Here is a 15,904-nt window from a genome sequence, read left to right as displayed (position 1 = left end):
CTGAGCACGGGGGTGGGGGGCGGGGGAGCAGGAGCTGAGCAATCCTGGGACCGCAGAGCCCCAGGAAGTGGCCTTGATGGGAGGGTGACGAGACCGCAGCTCGAGAGCAGCTAGCAACCAGCGAAGCCCAGCCCCTCCCTGGAAACACCCCATGCGAGGCCTGCCACCTTGCAGGGGAACCACCTGTCACCCAGGTTTGCCTTCCTGACAACCACCCTCTGCCCAGGGACCTGCCTCCCCTGACACGCAGGGGCTGGGGGCTGGGACGCCCCTCAGGCCCCAGGAACCTGTATGTGATCCAGCTGTGCGTCTCTCAGAAGAGGAAGCTTCCAGCCTGGACCTCCCTCCCAGGAGTCCTGTTTCTGGATGGAGAGCAACCTCTCCCCTGGGCTCCAGCCAGTGAGCTGGGCTACCCCCAGCAAAGGAGGGGTCAGTGGGGCGTCCACTCTGCCCACTGTGCTGGGGACTGTGGCCCAGACTGGCCCTCTGGAGGCAGAGACCACATGCTTCACATCCTTGTGTGGCCAGCACTGTGCCCTGCGCCACACAGACACACAGAGACACAGACACACAGAGACACAGACACACAGACACAGAAGCACAGAGACACAGACACACACGCGCACACACACACACAGACATAGAGACACACAGAGACACAGACACAGAAACACAGACACACACGCATACACACCGACACACATAGACACAGACACAGACACACAGAGACACAGACACACACACACAGACACACAGAGACACAGACATAGACATATAGAAACACTGACACATACAGACACACACACGGAGACACACACAGACCAACAGACGCACACATGCACATGCACAGACACACACACAGAGACACAGACACACATAGACACACACACACATACACACACACATTCCCACCACCCTGCAGAGATGCTCACAGCCCCCAGCTGCCCTTTCAAAGTTGCCACTAGGTGGTGCATTAAACTTTCAGGTTTTGTTTTTTAAACTTTTGTGCATCTAGACCATCACAGTTCAGTAAAAATATAATAGAGCCATATATGTAATTTTCCATGAAACAGGTAAAAGTAATTTTAATATCTTTTAATTTAACCCTAAATAGCCCCCAAATTATCCCTTCAACATACAATCAACATAAGGAATTATTAATGAGATATTTTACTTTCCCTTTTTTCTGGTGAGTCTTCAAAACCCCATGTATGTTTTATGTTTACAGCACATCTAAATTCAGAACCTAAATCTTTATCAGAAATCGTTGCTTATACTTAAATTTCATAAAATTTATGGTCAGAAAAGGACACTCATTTACTTAAGTTGTTTCAAACATAAAAGTTTTCAGAAACTGCATGGGTATCAGTTTAAATTTTTAAATTTAACTTAAAATCAGAATAAAATTCTCCATGGCTGCTGCGTGGGACTGAGTTTCAGAGACAGTGTCTCCAGCCCCCACCTTCAGGCAGCCCACCTGGCTGAGCAGCTGTGAGATGACATTATCGGTGTTCCGAGGGACAAACAAGGTGGGACGGTAGCAGACGCGTCCCCTGCCAGCACAGCACCGACAGCAGAAAAACCACAGGGACCAGGCACTAGCAGGGTGACCCTGGGGGGCCAGCCCCACCCTGGCAGAAAGAAGGGACACCAGCCGAGATCCCAGAGTGAGAAGGATGGCCAGGCTGAGGGCTTGAAAGCCCCTGGGAGCAGGCACAAAGAGGGAGGAAGGACAGCAAGGTGACCAGTGGAGGGAGGGTGCCTCTTGGCCCCAACAGCACCGCGTCCTAACCCCCGAATCTGCGAATATGTTACCTTACCTGGCAAAGGGGTATGAACCGTGAGATGGAAGATGAGCCTGGTGGTCTGGGTGGCCCACTGGTCTCCAGCGTCCCAAGAGGAGGGAGGCCGGAGGGTCAGAGCCAGAGGAGACGCAGCGATGGAAGCAGAGGTTGGGGTGATGCGAGGAAAGGGCCATGAGCCACGGGGCGTGGCGCCTCTGAGGGCTGGAACGGAAGAGAAAGCCTCCAGGAGCTCCATCCCACAGACACCGCACCCGGGGGACCCAAGACTCTGGCCCCAGAGCTGCAAGGTGCTGTCTGCGTGCTGCTCCCAGTCTGGCTCGGTGATCTGTCACAGCAGCCGAGACTCACCACCTCCTGGGGAGGAGCTGGGTGCCGGGAGCCGTGGATGCTTTAGGCAGGAAAGGGACAGTCTAATCCGTGCTTCTGAAATATGGGCTCGTGATGGGACGGCCACCCCAGGGCCGGCCCGAGCGATGCTCACACCGCTCTGGGCAGCTTGTGGCCTTGTCTCCGGAGCTCCTACAGCCCTGCTGGCTCCCCCACTGCACAGACGGACAGACTGAGGCCCACGGTGCAGCCTGTGTGCTGGCCTCTTGGACACAGGATCACGGAGGAACCCGGAAGGGTTGATGTCGTCATGCGGACATTTAATGTGCCTAGGGTTAGGGTCGGCTGCTCCGGTTTGCCCCTGTTTCCATCCGTCAAGCTTTATGTGGCCCCGGACGGACCCAAGCAGAGCTGTGTGTAACTTTCCAGTGGCTTCTCCCCTGGAGCGTTTAGGAACCTTCCCTGGGACTGACGGGGTTTACCCATGTGTGCTGGTGTGACACCCACACAGGGGGGACAGGTGCCCCAACCAGGGATAGAGGGAGATCAGAGGGGGTCACGTTCCCTCCTCGATCAGAGAGGAGGGAGAGGGGTGACACAAATATTCAGATCAGTGCATCTACAGACCTGAACGGCATCCCCTGTGCAGGTTGGGGAGCTCAGTGGGCTCTAGACCTGCCCCCCACCCCAGGACTTCCAGCCTTAAGTAGGCTGGTTGGCAATTATGTTTTCTGCTCTAATGATTTAGCTGGTACTTAACCCACTTTCCATATTTACCTGACTTCTAGGTGCTTTGAAAAGGAGTTTGCCCAGGGAGGGTGGGGGAGGGCCCGGACTCCTGCGCACATAGGAATCATTTCAGGCAGTCTCTGGGGTTTGCCATGCTTTCCAGAAGGAGTCCATGTGTCTGAACTCACAACTTAGGGTTTGCACCTGTTCCAAACGGCGGAGCCGCTTCTCTGACACAAACTAGCTTGTGTCCACGAGGACAGTCTGGGACACGGCTTTCCTGCTGCCAGAGGGTCAGGAAAGTGGTTCTAATAAAGGTTGCCAGGAGCCCGTGTCTGTCCTCACAGTCTGAGACCAGCCGGGAAATTTCTCTCTCAAACTGCCCCAGGGCAGAAACCTCCCTAGCTTCCTGGCCTGGTAATTTTCCAGAGCCGAAACTTTCCTCTCAAGGGGCAGGAAGGACGTTCAGCCACTGACAGCTCAACCAGAAACATTTCTGACCCACCAGAAGCCACAGCCTCCCTGAGCGGGAACGGAACATGACTCAGCAGGACAAGGGGCGGGGCAGGGTGGGTGGCGGAGGCAGCCTGGGGACCGCCATGTCGGGTCGGGGTGGGATGGTCTGGCCGCCCCCCACTTTTCAAATCACGTGCGTCTCTGGCCTCACGTGAGCAGCCTTGACGGGTATAGATCGGTCCGGGGGCGGAGGCTCAGGACGGGGCCGAAGGTGGGAGAGAGGCCACGGAAGTACCTGGCCCCTGTTCCCGTTTGGTGGGAGCATCTGGGGGAGGAGGGAGGGTCCGCAGACTCAGGTTCCTCCCCGTCACAGTGCAGATGGCGGGGCCGGGTGCCTGAGCTCTGCCAGCTCCCCCGAGATGACCCCTGGATCAGACCCAAACGAAAAGGAGTGTCAGGCCACGACTCTTTCCGGAAGTCCTTCTCTGGCCTCAGGGCACGTGGCAGGAGGTCACCTCCCCGCACCGGGGTGGAGGCCCCCGTGGAAACTGAGGTTCAGGTGGGAGCCCTCAGGACTCAGCAGGTGTGAGGCTCACCTGCCCCTCCTCCCCTGACAACCTGGGCCCCTGCACTGGCCCCTCTGGGGCCCCCTGGGACGGAGCCCCTGGACCTTGGGCCTGCTCGTTAGGGCGGCAGAACAGGGTCTGCTGACTGCTGCACCTCTGAACCGGGCTCAGCCCCAGAAGTGCCGCTAACAGAGCCCCCTCTACTAAGCAACTTCTGCAGTTCTCTATTTGGATATCTTTAAGGGGAGTTCTTTATTATTATCTAAATATGGCACTATCAAAAAAAAAAGGGGGGAAAAAAAGAAGGAAATGCCCATCCAAACCACACTTCTGCCAGTTTCACCAGAAAGGCCAGATAAAACCGGAACTTGCATGAAGGGACAGAGCGAGGCCTTCATCCAGATAGAGGAAGCGGGCATCACATCCTCTTGCTCCCAGAGGGGCCACGCTGTCTCCACCCTCGAGTGCCTGCCAGGGACAAGTGGGGATGACACAGACTGTGTCCCCACGTCCCCATGTCCCCGAGTCCCTGTTGGCCACTGACAGTTACAGATTGGTCTGAATAGAATCCCATGGAGTCCACGCAGGTCACTGGAGCCCTGGCACGTGCTTCCAGAATCACCTGTGTGGAGACACCCCACCTCTGCTTTCCTCCCCAGAAATGAGGGCAAAGAAAACTTAAATGCAAATCCCCATTTTATGAGTTTGGTTTTCATTATAAAACGTCTCCCCATTTCCAGGCAACTGCCTGTGAAGTAGAACAGAAGCCGAGAAAGCGCTGTAAGGGCTGGAACCCGCAGCCCCACGCGGCAGGCAGAGCGGGGCATCACCAGGGTGGTGACTGAGAGCCTCGTCTGCGGCAGCAACTGGGCCCCGAGAGCACTTTCCTTGACCGTCACCCTCATGAGAAGTCCGCTCCGCTGCCAAGCACAGTGAAATTCCCACCATTTTCCACCCTTTGGTTTGTAACTTAATGTTGCTCCGACTAAGACAGAACAAAGCAGCTCACGGAAAAGCCCTCCCTGTGGCCGCCTTCCTGCCCCCGCGGCGCCAGGATGACAGCTGCCAGGATCGATTTCCTTGTTGGGCCCATCCTGCCAAGGGTGTGGTCGGCCCGGGAAAGCAGTGCCAAGGGCAGGAAGGGCACAGCCGTGGGCGATCCAGGAAGGAGACCCCAGAAATCAGAAGGCAGACAGGTGGGTCTCTGTGAAATGGGAGCGACCACAGGCCCCAGCACGACCTCACCTGCAGGAGGTGGGCGGAGCTTTGCGGGCAGGACCCTTGCTGCCCCCAGGCCTGGTCCCCATGCCCCATGCCCCCAGGGCTTTGCACAGTGAAGCAGCTGAGCCCAGTCTGGGATGTGCCGGGGTTGGGGGGCTGCTCAGACCTGAGTCCAGGGCAAGGGGCCCAGGGCAAGGAGCCCAGGGGAGGCTGGGGTGACAGGTGACTCAGTGAGCAACAGGCTGCCCTCCTCCCTGCAGCCTGGCCTTTGCTGTGTGCTCTCCCCTCCTTGCTCCAGATAACTCGGGGCCCACCGAGACCTCAGACCAGGGAGCAGGGATCTCCGGGTAGAAGGACACCTGGGGAGAGGTCAGCAGCCTTCACATGGGCTTCTTGGGTGCTGCTGTCAGCTGTCAGGGTCACGGGGGAGGAGCTGATGCCCCCTCCTCCTCTCCACGCCCCTCTCCTCTGTTGGCGCCTCCTTCCCAGGCTCCTCCCTGCCAACCTCCACCCCGGGGGCCCCAAGCCCCACATAAGTACCGCCTAATTTCCGCAGATGAAGTCCCATTTCTTGCATCCAGGCCTGACTGTCCCTGAAACCCAGAGCAGTGTGTCCAGCTGCTGATCCTGGGTGTCCAACAGGCATCTCTGAGCAGCTGAATTCAGAAACTTTGGTCCAGATCTGCTCTCCCCACCTCCACATCTCATGGGTGATTCTCTCCCTTACCCGTCACATCTGCTCTAAGAGCTAGTCCTGGGCTCTACCTCCAATACATCTCTTGAACCTGCTGCCTTCTCGTCACTCCTCCTGTCCCCCTCACCTCTTGCCTGACTCCTTGTGCTCCTTCTGGTACCCTGCACCCACTATGGAGTCTGACTCCATACCGTGACATCCCCCAAGAACACAGTTAGAATCATGTCCCAAAGCAGTGAAAACATCTCAATGGCTCACCATCATTCTCCAGATAAAGTCCAAGCTCTTTATCACGTGCTAGGAGGAGCGCTGACATAGGAGGACCTCCATACATCACTGTCATCACCATCACCACCACCATCACCATCATCACCACCATCACCATCATCACCACCACCGTCACCACCACCATCATCACCACCACCATCATCACCATCACCATCACCACCATCACCATCATCACCATCACCATCATCATCACCATCACCATCATCACCATCACCACCATCACCATCACCATCATCACCATCATCACCACCATCACCATCACCATCATCACCATCATCACCACCACCATCATCACCATCACCATCATCACCATCATCATCACCATCATCACCACCATCATCATCACCATCATCACCACCATCACCATCACCACCATCATCACCATCATCATCACCATCACCACCACGATCATCATCACCACCACCATCATCACCACCACCATCATCATCACCACCATCATCACCATCATCATCACCATCACCATCATCACCATCACCACCATCACCATCACCATCATCACCATCACCATCACCATCATCACCATCATCACCACCACCATCATCACCATCACCACCATCATCATCACCATCATCACCACCATCATCATCACCATCATCACCACCATCACCATCACCATCACCACCATCATCACCATCATCATCACCATCACCACCACCATCATCACCACCACCATCATCATCACCACCATCATCACCATCATCATCACCACCACCACCATCATCATCATCACCATCATCATTACCATCACCACCATTGTCATCACCATAGTTTGCCTACAAAGCAAGGGAGAATCTCCCTACAAGTGGAACCCAGGAGGCAAGGACATCCCCAGACAGTGCTTCTGTCACTGTGAGCGAGGCCTGGAAAGAAGGAAATTAACACCTCCCAGGCCATGTAGAGACATAATTAATGAAGGTGATGAGGAAAATATTTATTAAACGCTCAGGGTTTTTCCACTTCCCTGACCTGAGCCAACTGGCTATGAGTCACTTGTCACTCGTGGTTGAGTTAAGCAGGCTGGGCAGCCCCCATCTCGCTCAGCCAAGCGTGGAGCCTGCCATCTGGAGCCCCACCCAGCACAACTGCCCCCCACGGGCTCCTGAAGCCTGAATTCTATTCCATTGTGCGGACAGGCACGCTTTGTTTATCCTTCACCCATCGACGGGCACTTAGTTCGCTTCCAGCTCTTGGCAGTTGTTAATAATGCTGCTTTGAACATGGGTGTGCAAACATCTTTTCAAGTCCCTGCTTTCAGTTCTCTCGGGGATAATATACCCAGAGGTAGAATTGCAGGATCACACCGTAATTCCGTTTTTAGGGTGTTTTTTTTTTCAGAATTGCCAGACTGTTTTCCACAGCGGCTGCAGCATTTTACATTCCCGTCAGCAATGCATGCAGGCGGACTTTTTGAAAAGCCCCCAGCGGGTAGAGGATGGGGTGGGTGTGCTCTTGAGAAATGCTGACATAAATTCCCTGGAAATTGAGGTCCTAGCTACCCCTGGCCTCCCCCAGTGGCCCCAGCCCACGCAGGAGCCGGGCTCCCGTGTCACTTGCAAACACGGAAAGGATGAGAGCAGGAAACAAAGACTGAATCAGAGCAGCTACAACTCTGAGGAGGTGCAAGGCTGGTGCGGGCGGCAGAGGGGGCTTCCAGGGAAAGAGAATGGCTTGGCCAGGGAGGGGTGGGTCCTCCTCAGGGCTGGGTCCTCAGTGGGGCCAGGCACCCCCAGCCCAGTGCATGGGGAGCAGCCTGGAGAAGGGACCTTCCCCATGAATGGCTGAGCCCAGGAGGGTGTCCAGCCCGGGCCCAGCACACCTGGGGGCAGGCAGCCAGCCTTTCTGGTCTCTGACCCTGAAAGCTGCAGCTCCCAGCCCATCAGCTTGATCTCCTCCCCAAAACCATTCTCTGGGTTACTTGGTCTGGGCTGCCAGGCTGCCAGGGCAGCCCCCTCTCCTGGGAGTTGCACCGCCACCCACCCAAAAGCAGTAAGGGTCCCCCACAGGGGGCAGAGTGGGCTGGGGGCACCTTCTCTGCAGGTTCCAGGCCTGGGATTCTGGAAGGGGATTTAAAGGGGCACAAGTGGAGCCTGGATCGCAGCCGGAGAGACGGCAGAACGCGTACTGGCTGTAGGAGATGCAGAGGCCGGAACAGGAACAAGGTAGGGGTGGGAAAGGGGGAAGCAAAGGGGCAAGGTCACACCTGGGGCAGAGCCTAGTGATGTGCTGGACGGTGACACCGCTGGGCAAGGGAGGGAGGAGGGAGGAGGGAGGAGGGGGAGAGGAGCTGCAGGTTTGAGGACCAAGGGCTCGAAGGTGGGAGCCCAGCCCCCTCCCTCGGTGGGTGGTGTGTGGACTGGGGACCATGCTGGGAGATGCCCAGCCGCCCACCACTAGACCGGCTCGGGACAGGCATGAGTGGGAGGTGCTGAGTGGTAACTGCTGGGTGAGGAGGCCACCCAGGAAGCCGGTGCTGCAGTGGGGAAATAGCTCTGGCCTCGAGAATGTGCTGTCCTGGGCCCGGCTCTCCACCACGGTCCCTTCCCTCGCTGCTTCCCGTGCACTGGGCTGGGGGTGCCTGGAGCCCACTGAGGAACCAGCCCTGCACCCCCAGTGGACCAGGTTAAGGGTGTCTAGGAAGTCAGCACCCCCGCCCACACCCCCCAGGGTGGACAGTGGGTGCCCTCCCCACCTTTTGCTAAGACAGGTGCCAGGCCGCAGGGGTGCAGCTCCCGGGTACCTCGCTCTGAAGCATCAGTGCAGCACGGATGTCCTCCAGTAGCAAGGACCTTGCTCTCCCATCACGCACCCTCTGCTCCCCTGCCGACGGGCACTGGGCTGTTTGCACGAGCTTGGTGGGGTTACGTGCAGTCTGTGTTTTAGCAGCTCTGCCAGGTCATTCCCCCCAAAGTGGAAGCAGGTAACCACAGCCACCAGTCCTCTCTGGAGTCACCTGTGCCAGCTCCTCAGGGACCTCAGAGACATTCCCGAGACGAGGAACAAAGAAAAACACAGAGCACAAGTGGCCCCCACGGCGGCCAAGCAGGGAAAAGGGCCCCAGCCCCGTGTCCACGCCAGGCCATGGCCATCAGCATGAGGACGGGACCACACTGGTGACAGGGATGGAGCAGTGGGTAAATGTGGACACAGTGTTAGGAGAGGGTATCTCTCAAGCTGTGTGATGCGAAAGTGGCCGTCACCAGCCAGGACTGGAGAGAACGTGGACACAGGAACGCAGCCGCTGTGCACGTGTGGAACCACGAGCGAACGGTTCTCCTTTAAAAATATCCATTAACGTTGTTATAATGTCGATCTTGCAATAAATAAGATGCCTGGGACAAACAGGAGGCAGAGAACGAGACAAACAGAGGGATAGAGACAGAGAGACATGCAGAGAGCCAAGGGGAGAATAAAGCCTGGCGGGGGCGGATCAGCAGGGCCGGGGAGGGAGCAAATGGAAGTGGCCTGATGAGGGCTGTGGGACGTCCTGGCCCAGGGCTCTGGGGTCTGTGGGGAGCCCTGGCAGTTGGACACTGAGGAGGGCAGGGCTGGGACAATGCGTGGGGTGCAGACAGCGGGCAGAAGAGAGGCTGGTCGATATTCTTGGTGAAATGCAGGGGCCTGTCTGCACTGGTGGCCAGCACAGTCCCTGAGCTGGAATCCCGGATGCAAGCACTGCACAAAGGCACACAGGTCTGGCCAGGGGACCCATGCGGACAGCGGCAAGCAGAGGTGATGGGCCAGGTGCAGAATGGAGAACAGGAAGAGCGAATGAAGCCTGGGTGTGGGCAGAGGGGGGGGTCCTGGGCCATGACCGCATCTGGGGGACCACTGGAGAGACCCATGTGGACACCTCGCAGAACCACAGGCCTCCACAGGGAGAAGTGGGAGGACGCCTGGTGGGAACACGGGTTTGGGGCACACGGACAGAGGAAAGAAGCTGGCCTGAGCCACGGCAGCGCCCGCTCTGAGGCCGAGGGCACAGAGAGGCAGTGACAAAGGGCGCCAGGCTGGTGAGGCCTTGGAGGGCGGGGGGATGAGTTCCCAGGCGGTGCCGCTGGAGGGGGGCTTCCAGGGGAAAGCACGGGAGTGGTTTGGGGGTGGCAGATGACGGGCGGGGCCTGTCGGGGGCTTCGGGGCTGGATGGAGCCCAGGGCAGCAGGCGCAGCATGGGGTGGGGTCTGCACAGGAGGAGGACGTGGGGACCCGGCCACGGTCACCAAGGTGCCCAGGTTCAGAGGTGACCTCAGGGGGGCTGCTGGCCCAGCCAGGGGCGTCTGGAAAGGTCTGTGGGAAGCATTTCCCACAGAAATGAGAGGTGTGGCTGCAGAGGGCATCCCAGGCCTGGCCCCAGGCCGGGGGAGGGAGGAGCCACGGGGCGGGAAGACGGGCGGGTCGCGGGGGTGCTTGTGCAGGCCGTGCAGAGCCCCAGAGGCGCCTCGCGGGGCCTGCACACACGGGCACCCTCGGGCCCCGCAGAGCCACCAGCCACCCCACTTCCTGTGGTGATCAAGGCATCTGGGACCCGGAAATTGAGCCGGCTCTTCAAATCCCCTCTGGGTCTGCGTGTTCCTGGGGTTTAATAGAACATTCAGGCCTCTCGGTGAGCCAGAAAATCGCGTTTCTCCCCTGGAATGAGAAAGTGAGAGTTCTCCCAAGTGGGAAAGGGCCCAACTCCTCTGCAGGGCGCTGGCCACGGGCCGCACAATCATGGAGAGTTTTGGAAAGATTTCCTCACCACTAAGTGGGTTTAGATGTCGTTCACCCTCCCTGAGAACTCGCTTGAGCCCGCCTCGCCCACTGGCTGGCCTGTTCAGGTCAGAGCAAGCTGGTACAAGCTGGATGGGGTCCCGGTGGCCGCCAGGCTTCCCGGGCCCCAAAGACAGCAGACACCTCCCCGGAAGGAATCTCGGGGGCCAGGAGGCACCCCTCTTTTATGCCCCTGGGTGCTCTCTCCTGACATCCCCTGTAGCCCTTCCAGTGGCCTTGGCCAGGCCCCGGGGGCTTGGAGAGGGCCAGTCGGGGACCCACACACCTCAGGCAAAGCCCCAGAGTCTCAGCGGGTCCCCAGGAGGGTCAGCCCGGCCCGAGGAGCTTCTTCAGGCCGCAGGCCTGACCAGCCCCATCTCTCGTCCAGACGCAGCGGCTCTGTCTCCTCGCAAACCCCAGGCCCTCCAGGAGTCAGACCACGCCCAACCGGGGCTGGCAGCGCCCCTGCCTGCGGCCACAGCGCCCGCCTGGCTCTCCCGGCCCCACCTGCAGCCTTGCCACCCCCGCCGGCCTGGAGCCACACTTGGCCCTCCTTTCCAGCTGCCCCAGAGCCATGTCAACACCAGCTTCAAGGCCACAACACATGCACTTGTCAGGACCTGGGTGGCAGCGCCCCCAGAGGTGGCATCTCCCTCCCAGCAAACTCCCAGACCCCCACCCCACCCTGGGAACTGCCCCAGGGCAGCAGCAGCTGCAGCCTTGTCGTTGCAGCCCCTGGAGCTTGGCTTCTCAGATGGGAATTTGTCTCTTATTTTCCAGGGGAGGGGCTGTCAGGCCTGGGCACCTGTCAGCAGGTTGGAGCAGGGCCAACCAGGATATCTGGCCGTGGCTGCCCCTCTGGAGGTCAAAAAGGTCCTGGGTTGGGGAGGAAGGTGGGTCAAGGGCTCAGGCCACTCCGCCCCGGCTCGGCCAGTCCTGGTGACTCAATGAGTGTGGTCGGCAGGAAGGAGCCAGCCCAGGTCACAGTTCTGGGACTCTGATAAAGACATCCTGAGCAGAGGGGACACTGGGGCCCTCTTTACAGAACTACAGAGCCCAGCAATACATTGGCTTCCAGGGGTGAAGAAGAGAGAAGAGAGGACAAGTGGTTCTGGAGGACTTCCTGGAGGAGGCGGGGTAGAGATTTGCACAGTCAACAAAGGAGGAAGCTTTCAAGAACACTGTAAGTGCCAAGGCACGGGGGTGGGGGACGACCTTCAGGGTACCTTGGCGAGAGGAAGGTCCTGGCTACAGTGGACACGGCAGGCGGATCACTGGGAGGCCGAGGGTTAGGGTGAGGGTTAGGTGGGGCGGTGGGGCAGGCCGGGCAGGGAGCCAGGAGCCAGGCAGGGGGGTGTGAGCTCCAGCACCAGGCCAGTGGGGGACACGGGACAAGGCCACTGAACGAGGGAAGGACGGGGCAGGAGGGGCACAGGGGAGTCCAGAGGCTGAGAGCAGGACGGTCCACCCCGGCTCCGCTGGAGAAGCAGAGGCCCCTGCCTCTCGGCGGCCTGGGTCTATCCCTCCCTTCCACGGTCTGACGCTCTTTTCTGCTGGTTGTCCTGAGTAGCAGGGCATTTGCTCCTGGGGAGGTAGCAGCTTGTGGGTGAAGAGACCAAGGGCAGGGTCTCAGTAGCACGGTTTGCTGAGATTCCCGCCCAAATAAAACACGAAGAAAGGCCCGAGCAGCGCGGCAAATAGTTGTTGATAATTTGAAGGTCTGCGTTTATTGTCTTTAACACAAAAACACCCTCGATGCAATACAATCTTCCTAGTCACGTGGCAATTACAGGATTGACGAATAACGTTGTGCATTACAGGCGGGAGGCTTGGCGGGCGTCTCTCTGCCATGATGGACCCCGCGCTGCACACATAGCTGTGTTTGAAGCTACTGTAGCGACTCCCCTGAAGTGGGGTCCTTCCGGAATGTGAAGTCTCCACCGGGTGGACCTTCTGAGCCCACCTCCACCCTCATACTGGCAGGGCGGGCACTGGGCAGGCCTGGGCAGTTCCCATGCCCTCCACCTGGCAAAGACACTTGCTTCTTTATGGAAGCGGATGCAGAAGGACCGCACAAGTGAGTCCACAATGAAACTCAAATGATTTTTATAGGGAAATGCTGGGCAGCCAAGGCCCTGGGTCTGGACAGTGTTGGGCTCTGCGGGCGCCGGGGGGCCTGGCACGTCCCTGCCCGCAGTTTCGGCAACGCCTGTGCCGTGGAGCCCCCGGCACGGAGGGGGGCTTCTCCTCACTCTGCTGTCTGCCTTTCCTGGAACTTAGGGTGCCCCGGGGTGTCCTCAGATGGTGTCCTTAGGGCTCAGGGCTCTAAGGGAGGGCGGGGAAGTCCAGACTCCATCTTTTTCTACTCAAAACCTAGTCTCTAACTCCAAGCTCTCTGAGCAATTTCCAGTGGCTTCTAGAGAGAACCTGACACCGCCGGCATCTGCCTGTCCAGACGCCTGAGTTATCACCGGCGGAATAAGCCGACCCAAGTAAGTGCTTGTGAATGAGGGTCTCTGTTCTCCTGGCCCAGCGCTCCCATCACCACCGCCAGAAGGGCAGCCTTTGGACGGTAAACGCATGTTGCTCCGTGTGGCTTATCTGTGAATCTGTAACCCCAGGGAGAGCCTCCCGCGTCCACCAGCGTTTTGGGAGAATGCCCGGGACCTGTGCAGGGGAATCCGATTCCCCAGCAGCTGCCTTCAAAGGCCGCAGATACTCTAAAAAAGACAAAGATGGAATTGAAACTCCGAGTCACCTTGCCGGGGAGACACAAAGAGTGAGGAACAGGGGGGAGGTTTGTGGCCCCGAGTCGGCCCTTCACAATTTGCCTGGACCAGCCAGCAGGTGCTTGCACTGAGCTGGACGGTGTCCCGGCCCCCGAGGCCAACATCTCAGTTCACATCAGAGGTTAGCAAAGCAGTGCTGTTGGAGCACAGAGATCCTGCCACGACGGTGGCAGCTTGAGTGGAGGGCCTGCGCACCCCCAACACGGCACTGAGCGCTGTGAGAGGTGCGGGAAGCTGATGAAGTGACCCAGGGAAAGGTCAGCAGGCAGCCGTGCAGAGTCCAGAGCCGTCTGCTCTGCTGCAAAGGGGCTCTCCCCGCCTAGGGTGGAATTACAACTTTGAGGACAGAAAACGGTTTGACCATACATAGACTCTTGCTACCAAAGACCCTCCCAGCGGCCCATGCCCTCCTCTCACCTGCCAAGCTTAATCCCCCATGAAGCTCTGCCTTCCAGGAAGTTTGGACGTCTCTGGGCTGAGTCTCTTCCTGGGACCACTCTGACCTCATGATTCTCTTCTTCGGTAAGCCAGCTGTCAGCCCACACCTGCCGCACTGAATACTCATCCTCACCTGGCCACAGCGTCTGACAGATCACAACAGCTCACACAGCCACTGTCTGTAACCAAGCCTGACCTCCTTAACCTTCAGCAAAATCCTCTTTCTCATGCGAAACAGTGGAATCAGCCTACTTTGTTGCAACATGTTTGCATCATTTCTGAGGTGTGGTGTCAGTTGTCATTAGGTGGAAATGGACATCTTGGGAAGTCAAAAAAGGAAGAACATGGGCAGTTTCAAATGATTCAACTGACACATATGCAAAATTCGCCAAAATAGCAGTGAACATAGGATTTTAAGTGTTCTTCAAATACAGCACGCTCGCTAAGCTATGTTGTTTTCAGATACCATGTCTGATGGTCCCTTTTCCGGGCCAGACACCAGACTGGGGTGTCAAGTCTCGTGTGGCAGCGGGGGAGCTTCCTGTCTCCAACGACATGGAGAAAGTTTCTGTCTCTCTCTCTCTTCACTTCTCTTCTGATCTCAGGAGGAGACACACTTTCCCCAAAGTGAGATGTCCATAGAGCCAGCTGAAGTCCGTGGAGAGAGGGGGTGTGTCCGCACCAGCTCCTCCATTTCAGTTCTTGGGCGGAGGGGCTCCAAACACTATGCCGGAGGACCGTGATTGACCATAAAAGTGTGAAGTGCCTATTCTGAGCCCCTAGAGCTGCCGGGACAGGCAGCAGAGGGGAGCCAGAGGGACCTGGGTTCGTGCTTTCTGTCCCTTTTAATGACTGCCTCTGCAGACAAAGCCCCACCGGGATAGAACTTAGCGAGTTCAGAATGTTCCAGGACACTTTATCAGGCTACCCTTGTTCTCAAAGGCTGCTGTGCTCTGCGGGTGACCTCTAGGGCCTCCTCCCACGCCTCCGAGCTCCTGCAAGGCGAGGATAGAGTCTCCTGAGCCCACAGTGCTGGTGGCCGGGGGGGTCTGAGCTAGATCTTGGACCCCTTGGCATCCGGGGCTGCACAGCACGTGGTCCCAGGGCGCACAGGTGTTCCCGGGGCCCCTCAAGGTGCCTGAGCTCAGGGTTCGCCTTGAGCACCAGAGATCTGCGTTTTGCATTAACACACCTGAAATGTGTGTCCCCGATTTACCTTTCAAATTGTGCCCGTAGCCGAGTCCTGTGGGAGGATCCCTGGTGCAGACACGGTCCAGCAAGACAGGGCTCCTCGGGGGCCTCGGGGCCAGTGTTTCCCCCCAGGGCGGGTGAGGGCCTGTGTGGCCTGTGGGTAATGGACGCAATGGCCCGAGGGAGCTGGCTCCTTCCACCCTCTCGTTCCTCTGTGCCGGTCACATCCAAGAAAACGTCTTGTTAGTGACGGTCCATCTCCAGCACCTGTCTGACACTCGCCAGTGTCCCTTTACAAACAAGGAACGCGCAGGTCTAAGGCTCAGGGGCCCTTCTCAGGCAGCAGTACTTGGCTAACGTCAAATACCACTTTCTCTTGTACCCATTTTTTATGGTAACCTCTCTATGGTAATGACACAGATTTACCTTTTTAAAACTAAACTCACTCTTTTAATAAAATACATAAATTGTTCAGAGGAAGAAAAAGTGTAAATAATGGTTTCAAGGAATAAAATCCAAAATGAAGTTTGGAAACCCCAAGTCTGATCCTGCTTCTGCCATTGGAAATGCTTTCACGGCATCACCGTCAGAAGGTGGGCTAGTTCTGCTCACACACCTCCCGTGACGGGGAGC

The 15,904-nt window shown here is 57.8% G+C and overlaps 1 long non-coding RNA gene across 1 annotated transcript; it reads right to left on the bottom strand.

Moving 5' to 3' along the window:
• Positions 1-12,554: 12,554 nt before the first annotated feature.
• On the bottom strand, positions 12,555-15,663 carry LOC117197666 (uncharacterized). The gene is made up of 2 exons (XR_004478422.2): positions 14,060-15,663; positions 12,555-13,978 (listed from the first exon to the last, which is right to left on the bottom strand). It is a non-coding gene; the product is annotated as an uncharacterized LOC117197666 (long non-coding RNA).
• Positions 15,664-15,904: the final 241 nt, after the last annotated feature.

The sequence above is a fragment of the Orcinus orca genome, chromosome 16 (genome assembly GCF_937001465.1).
Source record: "Orcinus orca chromosome 16, mOrcOrc1.1, whole genome shotgun sequence".
NCBI classification, from domain to species: Eukaryota; Metazoa; Chordata; class Mammalia; order Artiodactyla; family Delphinidae; genus Orcinus; species Orcinus orca.
Note: the sequence above shows the minus strand (reverse complement) of the source record. Positions and strands in the feature narration are given on the sequence as shown.